At 37.3% G+C, this 15,466-nt stretch overlaps 1 protein-coding gene across 13 annotated transcripts in view; it reads right to left on the minus strand.

Moving 5' to 3' along the window:
• LRRC4C (leucine rich repeat containing 4C) overlaps window positions 1–15,466 on the minus strand; it is a 1,846,189-nt gene that overhangs the window by 226,855 nt on the left and 1,603,868 nt on the right. The gene's annotated exons all lie outside the window — the stretch shown is intronic.

A 15,466-nucleotide genomic window follows, 5' to 3' on the forward strand; every position in this document is an offset into this window, starting at 1 on the left:
TTGTCTTTATTATTATGGCTTTAGAATTGAATGAGACATGAAACTTACATTCTGATGTCAGATTATATACCTGAGGATTGATGCATAAATCGTTCACTGCTAAGCCATAAATTAGAACATTTCACTGGCTGATTCAACTAAAAGGACATACTAACTCTGCCTCTGGAATGCTATCTGCTGAAAGGTGGCATTCAGAGCACCTAAAAGAACAAAGTGTGGAACTTGGTAGCATTTTTAGATCTTTTGTGCTTACTCACTAATGCAAGCATGTGTATCTAATAAACATTTGCTAGCTTGGCAAAATCAGGTCAGTGACTTTGATTTGCTACTACTTAGTATGGAAAGGATAGCTAATCCTTATTCAACTCAGGCTTCCTTGCCTGCTACTATCTCAAAGCAAGGAATCCAGTGCATATATGTTGTACAGGACCAAAACAACTTAGATCAATTTGCAACACTTAGCCTGTCCAAGGCAAAAACAAGAAACTTTTGCATTCTGAGTGTGATAAGAAAGATACTGTTAGAAATTGACATTGGAGAGGTAGACAAGAAGGAAAAGTGCAGGGACTTTTAGCTCCTGATGATATTTTTGGATTGAATTCTCAGTGTAATAGAGAACATGTAAGATATATAAGAGAGTCAGATCTGCTTTACATTTTTAAAGACGATATTAACCAATGTGTAGAAAATAGATTGTAAAGATATGATTGGGTACAGGGAGGGAAGTTGAGGAACACTGCAAAAATCCAGGCAAGAGGGATAAAGGTTTAGACTCAGTGATAGAAATGGATGTGAGAAATGTGGATGGATTTGGAGACATTTTTTTTTAAAGGAAGCTAAGTAGGATTTGCATGTGGATTGGAAGTGACAAATAGGACATGGAAACACTCCCAGATTTGAGGCAGCTAGTGAGAAATATTCAGTGCTGAATGTGGCTACTGGAGAAGGTCTATGCTGGAGGTCAGCTTTACTGCCAAGGGGTGTCTATAGCAACAACAGAGGAAAACATATCATAAGCCTTCTGCTGACTTCCACATTACTTTGCTAGTGTATGAGATGAGTGCAATTGTGTGGTAGTTTGAGCATTCTTTGGCATTGCCTTTCTTTGGGATTGGAATGAAAACTGATTTTTTCCAGTTCTGTGACCACTGTTGAGTTTTCCAAATTTGCTGGCATATTGAGTGCAACACTTTCACAGCAACATTTTATAGGATTTGAACTAGCTCAACTGGAATTCCATCACCTCCACTAGCTTTGTTCATAGTGATGCTTCCTAAGGCCCACTTGACTTTGCATTCCAGGATGTCTGGCTCTAGGTGATTGATCATACCATCTTGGTTATTTGGGTCATGAAGATCTTTTTTGTATAGTTCTTCTGTGTATTCTTGCCACCTCTTCTTAATATCTTCTGCTTCTGTTAAGTTCGTACCATTTCTGTCCTTTATTGTGCCCATCTTTGCATGGAATATTCCCTTGGTGTCTCTAATTTTCTTGAAGAGCTCTCTAGTCTTTCCCATTCTATTGTTTTCCTCTATTTCTTTGCACTGATCCCTGAGGAAGGCTTTCTTATCTCCCCTTGCTTTTGTTTGGAACTCTGCATTCAGATGGATATATCTTTCCTTTTCTCCTTTGTCTTTCATTTCTTTTCTTTCCTCAGCTACTTGTAAGGCCTCCCAAGACAACCATTTTGCCTTTTTGCATTTCTTTTTCTTGGGAATTGTCCTGATCACCGCCTCCTGTACAATGTGATGAAACTCCATCCATAGTTCTTCAGGCACTCTGTCTATCAAATCTAATCCCTTGAATCTATTTGTCACTTCCACTGTATAATTGTAAGGGATTTAAGTCATATCTGAAAGGTCTAGCTATTTTCCCTACTTTCTTCAATTTAAGTCTGAATTTTGCAATAAGGAGTTTATAGTCTGAGCCACAGTCAGTTCCAAGTCTTGTTTTTGCTGACGTATAGAGCTTCTCCATCTTTGGTTGCAAAAAATATAATCAATCTGATTTGGTATTGATCATCATGTGATGTCCAGGTATAGAGTCATCTCTTGTCTTGTTGGAAGAGGGTGTTTGCTATGAGCAGTGTGTTCTCTTGGCAAAACTCTGTTAACTTTTGCCCTGCTTCATTTTGTACCCCAAGGCCAAACTTGCCTGTTACTCCAGGTATCTCTTGACTTCCTACTTTTGCATTCCAGTCCCCTATGATGAAAAGGACATCTTTTTTTTGGTGTTAGTTCTAGAAGGTCCTAGACAGCATATTAAAAAATAGAGACACTACTTTGCTGACAAACGTCCATCTAGTCAAAGCTATGGTTTTTCCAGTAGTCATGTATGTATGCAAGAGTTGGACCATAAAGAAAGCTGAGCACCGAAGAACTGATGCTTTTGAACTGTGGTATTGGAGAAGACTTTTGAGAGTCCCTTAGACTGCAAAGAGATCAAATCAGTCCATCCTCAAGAAAATCAGACCTGAATATTCATTGGAAGGACTGATGCTGAAGCTGAAGCTCCAATACTTTGGCCACCTGATGAGAAGAACTGACTCATTGGAAAAGACCCTGGTGCTGGGAATGATTGAGGGCAGGAGGAGAAGGGGATGACAGAGGATGAGATGGTTGGATGCCATTACTGACTCAATGGACATGAGTTTGAGCAAGCTCTGGGAGTTGGTGATGGACAGGGAAGCCTAGTGTGCTGCAGTCCATGGGGTCGCAAATAGTCAGACATGACTGAGTGACTGAACTGAACTGACTTCCACATGGATCCATATGGATAGTCACTGATTTCTACCACAGGACTTTTAACACAGATCCTTTGTGGAGAGAACATGCCCTATGGGCTTACGTGAGGTGTCTTGTTCACATAGGAAGAACTCTTCTTTATGTCTAAGTAGAAAGAACCAAATTAAAAGCGTCAGTGTTTCAGATTTATTTCAAATTCATTGAGCTTTAGTGTTCTCTGGGAGAAAATGAATGACCAAGAAGAGAGCTTCTATCTTCATTTGCCATCATTAAGAAGATAATATTCATCAAATCTATAGAGCTTCAACATAATTCTTAGCTCTTAGTTCAGTGTGTGAGTATGTTTTAGTAGTCATTGATTTAGTCAGTCAGTCCATCTGTCAGTTTGCTAGTCAGAGATTCACTTAATAAACACATTCTATAAATTAGCCCCACACAGCCCAAGTATTGGAGATGAGTCTTACATAACTTCTCCCTGGTCTGTATATCTCCTAGATATTTACTCTGCTAAGCACCAACAAAAAAATATCTCAAATGCACTATATTTATTTTAATTTTTATTGGAGTATAGTTGATTTACAATGTTGTGTTACTTTCAGGTGTATAGCAAAGTGAATCTCTTATACGTGACATATATTCACTCTTTTTTTAGATTCTTTTCCCATATAGGCCATTACAAAGTATAGAACTTCCTGTGCTATACAGGAGTTCCGTATTAGTTATTTATTACATATATATTTTAGTTATATACTATATATATGTGCAGATATTAGTGTGTATAGGTCAATTGCAATCTTCCAATTTGTCTCTCCCTTCCTTTTCCTTCTGTTAATCACAAGTTTGTTTTCTGCATCTATAACTCAATGTTTGTTTTATAGATAAGTTCATTTGTAACCCCCTTTTAAAGACTGCACATACAAGTGACATCGTGTGATATTTGTCCTTCTCAATACAAATATCAGCCAGAAATAAAAGAAGAAGTAAAGCCATTTGCAGCAACACGGATGGACCTAGAGATTGTCACACTGAGTGAAGTAAGTCAGACAAGGCATGTCAAATGCAATTTAGAAAACTGACTTCACTGCACTGTGTATTGACTTTGGTACTACTGTAAAAATTAAGGATTAAACAAACAATTAACTTCATTGCTTCTATATTTGATTTATGAAATCTTCACATCCTTTAGAAAATCAGATTTTATTTTCATTTTATACTTCCAATTTCTAACTGTGCATATATTTGAGATTCTTCTTTTTAAAGAATGTGATCAACGCATACATATATACATACATAAGCCATTTCATGATCTTTACACATGTTGATAGGCTTGTAATATAGATACTAACTGGATTTATACACAGACTACTCAAATTGAAATAATTTCACATATATTTTAAAATAAATTTGCTTGCATAGTAAGAGCTAACGTGAGATCATTTATACCCAAACTTGATATTTTACTTTTCCGTGGCCTACATAGCTTTGAAAAGAGACCTTTCAATATTGTGTCATAGTATTTCATCTAAAGTGGAGCTAATACTGTATAGCCACTTTAAACTATTATTTAACATGAGAATCAAGACCTGGTGTCCAAGAAGTTCTCTAAGCTCTTTGGTTTTCAATCTCAAAATAAACAGAGCATATCATTACCATTATCTGTAGTACATAGGTTAAGAAAGCAAGAGGTGAGCTGACAAAAAGAATACATTCACATTGTTATCAGTTCAATGATATAGGATAAGAAGTCTACATATTGCAGTTTTTTTCATATTTTTTTTAACTATTGGAGACAACTAAAGTAGTTGACAAGCTACACGTATTTATCAAGTTGTGAAATCACATTTTCTCTTGTACCTCTCAAAGGCAGCAATAAGAGTCAACTACTGGATTAACATTTAAAAATTGAGGTACAGGACATTTTCTAATGATTGATGACAAGATTGAAAAAACTGGTAGTCTCAGGAATTCCTAAGCAGGAACTCCTTGTTTAAAAATAAATCTTTTAGTTTATTTGTTTCACCAGAGATTAATAATCATGATGATTATTTCTGTCATAAATGAAAGATAGGAGAGAAATTATTTCCATTCAAATATGGACTATTTTATAGGCTATTTAGCTCTTAGAGGGCTTGGAAGAGTAGTAGTTTTAATTTAGACAATTCACAAACATGAAAGAGATTACTGGGTAGCACCATGAGGGGGAAACCTCCAAAACTTTCTGTACTAAATATTGCTTCTTTGCATTCAGAGATCTTAATGAATTTTAAGACTTTTTCATGCCATTTTCATAACTCAAAAAGAATGACTATTGCTACAAATATGTCTCTTTGTCGGCAAAGAGAAATTGAGACTTCTACGATGAGCCAAAAAGTAAGCTCAGTGTAAAGAGACTGTGGATGATAACAAAATGCTACTCTGTGAGTGAGGCTGATTCTGTCCTCCATACGCTCTCATTCTGTATTCTGCTAATGCCACAAGGAAGTGAAAATAACAGTTCTATAAGAGCTGAGTGCAACATTAAGATTTAATTAAGCCTTGTTTTACTTGGGCAAACTAGCCATACAGTGATTTCATGGGAGAACACAGCCCACACTGTGCTGACTAGCAGCAAAAAAGGCATGGAGCTGAAATGCCACTGCACATAGTTAATGTAAACAAGATGAGGGAAGCAACTGGAACAGGGCTGTCAACTGAAACCATGTCACATGAGCCACACTATAAGGGTATGGAATCTTCAGAAAGCAAATAGACTTGCAGAATATTGGCCAGGAATCAGGATCCCTGGGTTGTTCTGGTAAAGTGCAATGAAAACTATTTGGTGTGCCTCAAGGCACAGAAAGAACAAGGACCCTATTTGGTGATGACAGGAAATGCAATTTCAGCTTAACGTACAAATAAGTGTCAAGGCCATCAAAACTATCCAAGGGTGGAATAGATTCCTTTGAAAGTAGTGAGCTTATTATCATTTGAGTATTCAAGTATAGACTATGCAGTCACTTTGTAGTTACTTTCTTCTTAATATAGTGTCATTCTCTGAATCCAATGAGTTAGGACAGTTTGGTATTATAGAGGCGGTTGAATTATGAACATATATGAATTGCCATTGATTGTGTGGTAGAGTTGGAGATGGGATTACTAGCATTGGCCCAAGTGCCTTAACTTGTGTACAAACATTGGAGAATTCTTTCTGTTTTTAAAAATTTGTATTTGCCTGTGCCAAGTCTTAGTTGTAGCACATGGCATCTAGTTCCCTGACCAGGGGTCAAACTCTGACTCCCTGCATTGGGACCACAGTCTTAGCCACTGAACCACCAGGGAAATTCCTAGAGAAGTTTTTCTAATCAAGTTTTCTCTACATATGTGGCCTTTAAAAATCAAATGCACTTGAGCACTAGTTTCCTGGGACTACTATAACAAAGTACCATAAAAAGGTTGGATTTAAACAACTGAAATTTATTCTCTTACAGTTATGGAAGTCAGAAGCTCAAAATCAAGATGTGGGGAGTGATGTAACATCAACAAAATGGGCAAAGAGATGTTTCTTGTACATACTCTCCCATTAGCAACAATGATTTGGCATCCATCCACAGGCAAAAGTGCCTTCGTGGGAGCTCTGGGACTCAGGAGGAGATTGTGAAATCCCTAAAGTCCAAGACCATGGAGAGCCAGTCAGATTTGCAAAAAGCTAACTGTGATCGTTTGAAACTGACTGCGATCCTGGCTACAAAAACATAAATGTCTCAGGACCCCTGAGAACTTAGCAATAATCCCTTCTGGCTTTGGGTCTGTCACCATCACTGTGCACCAAGAGACCTGGAAAAGACCATGTCCACCTTTGCAGTGGGAAACAGACATATGGACACTTAGTCCTGACCATGGACCCTGAAGTGTCCTGCAAACCAACTTCAGACCTTCTTGGCCACTATCTGTTGAGCCTCTGAAAGTGGGCCCACTAAATCCAGTCAATCTGTCAGTTCTGAAAGTATCCTGTAACTAAGCTCCAGCTTGTCCCAGGCACAGTCTATGGATATTCTAGGTGACACAGGGACCCTGTAAGAAACACTCCTATCTGTTCCTGCAAAGATCCTGAATTAGCCTTTTACTAGGCATCAGCCCCTGCTGAACTGCAGCCTCATGTGCTGAAAAATAGAGACAGGGTCAAACAAGAGAACCTCCCATCTGTATCTCCCGAGATCCTAAAAGGCCCCTATATACTTATCCAGTTTCCTCATAGCCACAGTCAGCCAGTCTGGCAGCAGGAGTTATTCTCCTCTGTGCTCTTGGAAAGCCTGGGTTCTATACTCAGCTTCAATCCCTCCAGCCATTTTCTGAGATCAGTCCAGTTGACCTAGAGCCCTGGCAGGAGACATTATAACTGATCCTACATAAATATGAAGGACTTAGCGACTCAACAACAGCAACAACATAAAGACACCAGTCATTGAATTTAGAACCCACCCTAACCCAATGGAACTTCAGCTTAACTTAATCACAGTTGCAAAGTACTATTTCCAAATAAAGTCACATTCATGGCTCTCAGGGGTAAAGATTTCAACATGTGTTTTCGGGAAATACAATTCAGGCTACAAACAAGCAGTTTAACATCTTTTTCATCAGCAGCACTTATGTGTGAATTAAGGTATCTGACTTTTTCCATTTAAGGTTCTCCCTTTCCAGGGTTCCAATTTCCAAAATCTTATCACTTTTACTTTACAGTCTAACAAAACTGAAGCACATCTAATTCCTTGAAAATATCATTTTCTTTCATATCACTGTTCCCGGACTAGCGTTTCCTGCTCTGTCTACCTGACAACTCTTCTTGTTATTGTTCAGTTGCTTAGTCATGTCTGACTCTTTGCAACCCCCTCACTAGGCTGTCCTGTCTTTCACTGTCTCCTGGAGCTTGCTCAAACTCATGTCCATTGAGTCAGTGATGCCATCCAACCATCTCATCCTCTGTCATCCCCTTCTCCTCCTACCCTCAATCTTTCCTAGCATCAGGGTCTTTTCCAATGAGTCAGTTCTTCACATCAGGTGGTCAAAGTATTGGAGCTTCAGCTTCAGCATCAGTCCTTTCAATGAATATTCAAGGTTGACTTCCTTGAGGATAGACTGCTTTGATCTCTTTTCTGTCCAAGGGACTCTCAAGACTCCTCCAGCACCAGAGTTTGAAAGCATCAATTCTTCAGCACTCAGCCTTCTTTACAGTCCAACTCTCACATCCGTACATGACTACTGGAAAAACCATAGCTTTGAATATATGGACCGGTGTTGTTGAAGTGATGTGTCTGCTTCTTAATACACTATCTAGCTTTGTTGTAAGTTTTCTTCCAAGGAGCATGCATCTTTTAATTTCATGGCACTGCTGAGTTTTCCACATTTGCAGGTATATTGAGTGCGGTACTTTAACAGAATCATCTTTTAGGATTTCAAATAGCTGGAATTCCATCATCTCCACTAGCTTTGTTCATAGTAATGTTTTCTAAGGCTCACTTGACTTCACACTCCATGATATCTGGCTCTAGGTGAGTAAGCACACCATCTTGTGGTCAACTCTCTAGTTGTTCTTTAAATTCTAGCACCATCTTCACTTTTTTATATCAGCTGGGAAAAATTGAGTGTTCTTCTCCCGTTGTTTATAATATACCATATACATAAATTTCCACTAAACCAATTAACAGACCATATTATTAACATTTCTTTATATATACATATTTCTTCATATATTATATATATATATGTATATGTATACATATATATATATATCATATATCAGTTCAGTTCAGTTCAGTCATTCAGTTGTGTCCGACTCTTCGACTCTTTGCAACCCCACGGATTACATCACACCAGCCTTCCCTGTCCATCACCAACTCCCGGAGCTTACTCAACTCATGTCCATCGAGTTGGTGATGCCATCCAACCATCTCATCATCTGCCGTCCCCTTCTCCTCCTGCTTTCAATCTTTCCCAGAATCAGGGTTTTTTCAAATGAGTAAGTTCTTCACATTAGGTGGCCAAAGTACTGGAGTTTCAGCTTCAGCATCAGTTCATCCAATGAATATTCAGGGCTGATTTCCTTTAGGATGGACTGGTTGGATCTCCTGGCAGTTCAAAAGCATCACTTCTTCTGTGCTCATCTTTCTTTATAGTCCAACTCTCACATCCATACATGACTACTGGAAAAACCATAGCTTTGACTAGATGGACCTTTGATGGTGAAGTAATGTCTCTGCTTTTTAATATGCTGTCTAGGTTGGTCATAGCTTTTCTTCCAAGGAGCAAGCGTCTTTTAATTTCATGGCTGCAGTCACCATCTGCAGTGATTTGGGAGCCCCCCAAAATAGTTTGTTACTGTTTCCATTGTTTCCTCATCTGTTTGCCATGAAGTGATGGGACCATATGCCATGATATTAGTTTTATGAATGTTGAGTTTTAAGCCAACTTTTTCACTCTCCTCTTTCACTTTCATAAAGAAGCTCTTTAGTTCTTCACTTTCTGCCATAAGAGTGGTGTCATCTGCATATCTGAGGTTATTGATATTTCTCCTGGCAATCTTGATTCCAGCTTGTGCTTCATCCAGCCCAGCATTTCTCATGATGTACTCTGCATATAAGTTAAATAAGCAGGGTGACAATATACAGCCTTGAAGTACTCCTTTCCCGATTTGCAACCAGTCTGTGGTTCCATGTTCAGTTCTAACTGTTGCTTCTTGACCTGCATACAGATTTCTGAGGAGGCAGGTCAGGTGGTCTGGTATTCCCATCTCTTTTAGAATTTTCCACAGTTTGTTCTGATCCATACAGTCAAAGCCTTTGGCGTAGTCAATAAAGCAGAAGTAGATATATAAAACCATGTATATTTATTTATCAAATAAGCCAGAAAACTGCGTTTTTTATGAAATTACTGCAGGCTTGTTGCTCAAGCTGCAAAAAAACTAACTTAGCATTTGGGCACATTCTGTTTTAGCGTGTACAGAGAAAATCCCCCAGGGGATCTTGTTTCATTTTCTATGGAGGGACACCTATCATGCTTTTAAAAATATTTTGAAGAATATCCTTACATGAGTTCTAAATATCAAGTTTTTACCTACTGGGAATATTTACTTATTACCCAAGACACAGTACAACATTTCAGTGTAACTTTTAATAATCATTTCAGAAAATACTGTCAGGAAGAGCATGCTATCGGGTACCATTTTCCATGTGGATAATAGGATAGAGTTTAGGAAATAAGTTGAGGACATAATTAAATATTTTTAGAGCAGTTTTCATTAATGCTTCCCAGTAATATACCACAAAATATGGGTAGTGAAGGAAGATGGCTACATTTTCTTTGGCTATCTACATGCTATCTCACTGGGAGTGTGCACTCATAACTGGTTACTTGCAAGAATACAGCATTATAAGCATATTAATTAATGAGCAAAGCATTAAGAAGAATACTGAAATCACCAGATAAAATACAAATACACATATACTACCCACATATGTGTAAACATACATAAATAATTTAGCCAGCCAGTCAGCAGTTATGATAAAGCATTGATATAGTCAGCCACTATGGAGAATAGTCTGGAGTTTTCTTAAAAAACTAAAGATAGATCTACCACATTATCCTGCAAAACCAATCCTGGGCATATATCTGGAGAAAATCACAATTTGAAAAGCTATATGTACCCCAGTGTTCACTGCAGCACTATTTACAATAGCTGATATGGAAACAACCTAAATGTCCATTAACAGATGAATGGATAAAGATGTGGAATATTTATACAATGGAATATTACATAAGCTTACAAAAGAATGCAATTATGCCATTTGCAGCAACACAGATAGACCTAGAGATTATCATACTAAGTAAGCCAGACACAGACAAATATCATATGATATCACTTACATGTGGAATCTGAAAATATGATACAAATGAACTTACGTATCAAACAGAAACAGACCAACCGACATATAAAACTAACTTATGGTTATCACGAACCAGATAATTACAATGGTGTGATCACTCACCTAGATCCAGACATTCTGGAATGTGAAGTCAAGTGGGACTTAGAAAGCATCACTACGAGCAAAGCCAGTGGAGGTGATGGAATTCCAGCTGAGCTATTTCAAATCCTAAAAGATGATGCTGTGAAAGTGCTGCACTCAATATGCCAGCAAATCTGGAAAACTCAGCAGTGGCCACAGGACTAGAAAAGGTCAGTTTTCATTCCAATCCCAAAGAAAAGCAATGCCAAAGAATGCTCAAACTACCACACAATTGCACTCATCTCACATGCTAGTAAAGTAATCCTCAAAATTCTCCAAGCCAGGCTTCACCAATACGTGAACATGAAATTCCAGATGTTCAAGCTGGTTTTAGAAAAGGCAGAAGAACCAGAGATCAAATTGCCAATATCCACTGGATCATTGAAAAAGCAAGAGAGTTCCAGAAAAACATTTATTTCTGCTTTATTGACTATGCCAAAGCCTTTGACTGTGTGGATCACAATAAACTGTGGAAAATTTTGAAAGAGATGGGAATACCAGACCATCTGACCTGTCTCTTGAGAAACCTGTATGCAGGTCAGGAAGCAACAGTTAGAACTGGACATGGAATAACAGATGGTTCCAAATAGGAAAAGGAGTACGTCAAGGCTGTATATTGTCACCCTGCTTATTTAACTTATATGCAGAGTACATCATGAGACATGCTGGGCTGGAAGAAACACAAGCTGGAATCAAGATTGCTGGGAGAAATATCAATAACCTCAGATATGCGGATGACACCACCCTTATGGCAGAAAGCGAAGAAGAACTAAAGAGCCTCTTGATGAAAGTGAAAGAGGAGAGTGAAAAAGTTGGCTTAAAGCTCAACATTCAGAAAACTAAGATCATGGCATCTGGTCCCATACTTCATGGGAAATGGATGGGGAAACAGCCGAAACAGTGTCAGACTTTATTTTTTTGGGCTCCACAATCACTGCTGATGGTGATTGCAGCCATGAAATTAAAAGACGCTTACTCCTTGGAAGGAAGGTTATGACCAACCTAGATAGCATATTAAAAAGCAGAGACATTACTTTGCCAACAAAGGTCCGTCTAGTCAAGGCTATGGTTTTTACAGTGGTCATGTATGGATGTGAGAGTTGGACTGTGAAGAAACCTGAGCACCGACGAATTGATGCTTTTGAACTGTGGTGTTGGAGAAGACTCTTGAGAGTCCCTTGGACTGCAAGGAGATCCAACCAGTCCATCCTAAAGGAGATCAGTCCTGGGTGTTCACTGGAAGGACTGATGTTGAAGCTGAAACTCCAATACTTTGGCCACCTAATGCGAAGAGCTGACTCATTGGAAGAGACCCTGATGCTGGGAAGGATTGGGGGCAGGAGAAGAAGGGGATGACAGAGGATGAGATGGCTGGATGACATCACCGACTCGATGGACATGAGTTTGGGTAAACTCTGGGAGTTGGTGATGGACAGGGAGGCCTGGCGTGGTTCGATTCATGGGGTTGCAAAGAGTTGGACATGACTGAGTGACTGAACTGAACTGATGGTTATCACAGGGGAAAGGAGGATGGGATAAATTAGGAGTTTGGGATTTACATATACACACTATTATGTATAAAATAAATAACCAGCGTGGACCTACTACAGAGCACAGGGAAATCTACTCAATATTTTGTAATAACCTATAAGGGAAAACAATCTGAAAAAAATAGACATATATATGTATGTATAACTGAATCACTTTGGTATAAACCTGAAAGTAACACAAAATTGTAAATCAAACTATACTTCATTTAAAAAAATTTGAATTATCTACCACAAGTTTTTACTTTATTTCTTTTTGTCATTCTCTATCTCTTCCTCACTGCTTTCATTTCTTCCAGTATTTTTTTTTTTTTTTTTAAATTTTCTCTGTAACAGATCACCAGCTTTAACTCAGGAAAATATAATGTGAAAGCATTGTCTAAAACATTTACTCTAAGCTCACTCTTCAGTATTATGGCTACTTTCCTAAATGGTAATTATGTCTTGGCTACGACAATCCTTTGAAAATACTAGTGAAAGTACTTTTCATCTCCTAATTTTGAAGGAATTAGATCTTTTCTCTGATGCAAGACTTTCAGAAAGCTCAATATTAGTGACATATAATTCAATGATCCCAAGTCCTTCTACATTTCCTATCCCAGGAAAAATTATGAGAGAAAATCAGCAACAACAAAACAAAAAATCAAAATGACAAGAAATAGGATAACAATGATTTGGCCACTGGAAATCATTGAGATCACAGAAACCATTAAATACTGGTTATTATCAACTTTTTTTGAGAATTGTTAGTCAATATATATCTGGTTGATCCATAAAATCCTATGTATCCATAACTTTTAAAATAGCTAGGCAACTATAGACTTTTCATTCATAAATATTGTATTTTATACTACTTTTTAAATATACAAAAATATCTAGGAACTTTCTGAATGGAAAAGTTTTATACATTGTAGTGTCTCATAATTATTCTGGTTTCCTATGTTACATTTTTGGTGCAGAAACCATTAACATAAACATAGAAGTCAGAATGTGAACTGCATCTGTTCTAGAAGAAATATTACTGTATACATATTTATACTATATAAAGAAGGAGATGGGTTTTTGTGAATGACATTTAAAGGCATATCACAAAAATAGATTGCTGAATTAGAATTTAGCCTTAACCTTTCTCCTTCAGTCTATAAACCCCATACATAAGTCTTCTATTATTAGGATGTAAAACAGAAGGTGAACTTTCTCATTAAAGGGTTTTCAAGCAGCATTCCCAGTAAAATAGCAAAAAAGGAAAAGAAAAATAAAGGAATTAAAACTTTTAATAAAAATGGAATGGATTCTAAGTGCATTTACTTTGCTACAGAATGAAATGTATTATGTGAGCAGGATGGAGAAACAGAGAATCTTAGATTTAAACTGAGATAATTGCTGAATGTACCTAGTTCATATGTCTACATAGGGAGGAATCTCTTTTTCATTCTTCTTATGTGATGCCATTCTGCCTCAGATAATATATTGGCAGCAAGGAAGAACTTACCTTTTATGAGGGTGCCCATTCCAGATAGAATGGACTTCCTAAACCTTTGGAAATTTCTTGCTAGTGTAGTTATTCATTCAATAAATAACTAGAGTATCACTGTTTAAAGCAGTTAAGAACATGAGCTCTAGATCAAGATAAACTGAATTCTTGTCTCTTCTCTGACTTTCACTATCTCTAAAACCTCAGGAAATTTTTTCCACTGTCTCTGTGTTTCATTAACTTCATCCATAAACTATGACAATAATGGTACCTACCACAGTTGGTCATTTTTCAAACTAATACTGACATGAGTATGATTTTTTTATTATACTTATTTACTTTTAGTTGAGTAGGTACTATAAATCAGGCACTTTTCTAGGTGATGGAGATATTGTTGTTGTGTAGTTGCTAGGTTGTGTCCAGCTTTTTTGCGATCCCATGGACTGTAGCCTGACAGGCTCTTCTGTCCATGGGATTTTCCAAGCAAGAATACCGCAGTGGGTTGCCATTTCCTTCTCCAGGGGATACTCCCAACCCAGGGATCAAACCCACATCTCTTGCACTAGCAGTTGGATTATTTACCACTGAGCCACCTGGGAAGCCTGATAAGGATATACTAGTATTCAAACTAAAATCATGTCTCATGAAATTTACCTTCTAATTTGAGCAATGTGGCAGAATCTATGTAGTTCTTCGCCAAACCACTTTATTCTTCCTTCTTTAAATAATTAATTAATTAATCTATTTGAGATATAATTAACATATTAGCTTCAGGTGTACAACATAATGATTCTATATACATATATATATATGTATAAATATATATATGTATGTATGTACTGTGAAATAATCACTACAATAAGTCTACTTAACATCCATAACCATATAGTTACAATTTTTTTTCTGCTTTCACTGACAGCTGAACTACATTTACTTATATTTACAATAGTGATGTGTGTCCATTAGACTAAGTTCTAGCAAAAGGAATGTGGAAGGCAGTGATATGTACTGTTTTAAGGTCTGGTTCATCAATATTTTCCATATAGCATCCATTCTCTTCCATTGCCTGTTGGCTACATGAAGATTCAGGATGAACTTGAGAGCAATGGGTCAAATGTGTCCGTCTTCATTCTTGAATGACTTTGGGCACACCCTGAGTTCCATCTCCCTGCTGCCAATGACATTCAAATTTGTACAAACAGGAAAATGATATGCTACTGTATCATGCTGCTAAAATCACAAGATTTATCTCTCATAGCATTATTATTTCCATTAATATGAAGAGAATAAGGAAACAAATATAGGCATACCTCATTTTGTTGCATTTTGCTTTACTGTGTTTCACAGATATTGCTTTTATTTCCCCACAAATTGAAGGTTGGTGGAAACCCTGTGTCAAGTAAGTTGGCACTATTTTCCCAACAGCATTTGCTAGCTTCATGTCTCCCTGTCACATTTTGACAATCTTCTCACTAATTCAAATTTTTCTTTATGATTGTATTTGCTATAGTGATCTGTAATCAGTGATCCTTGATGTTCACAATATGACTTGCTAAGGGTTCTGTATAACAGCATTTTTTAGCAATAAAAATATTTTAAAATAAAGTATATTTTAATTAAGATATATTTCAATTATGATATGTACTTTTTAAAAAAGATATAATA

Source organism: Giraffa tippelskirchi, chromosome 11 (assembly GCF_054371585.1).
Source record: "Giraffa tippelskirchi isolate mGirTip1 chromosome 11, T2T-mGirTip1v1.2.pri, whole genome shotgun sequence".
Taxonomy (NCBI): Eukaryota; Metazoa; Chordata; class Mammalia; order Artiodactyla; family Giraffidae; genus Giraffa; species Giraffa tippelskirchi.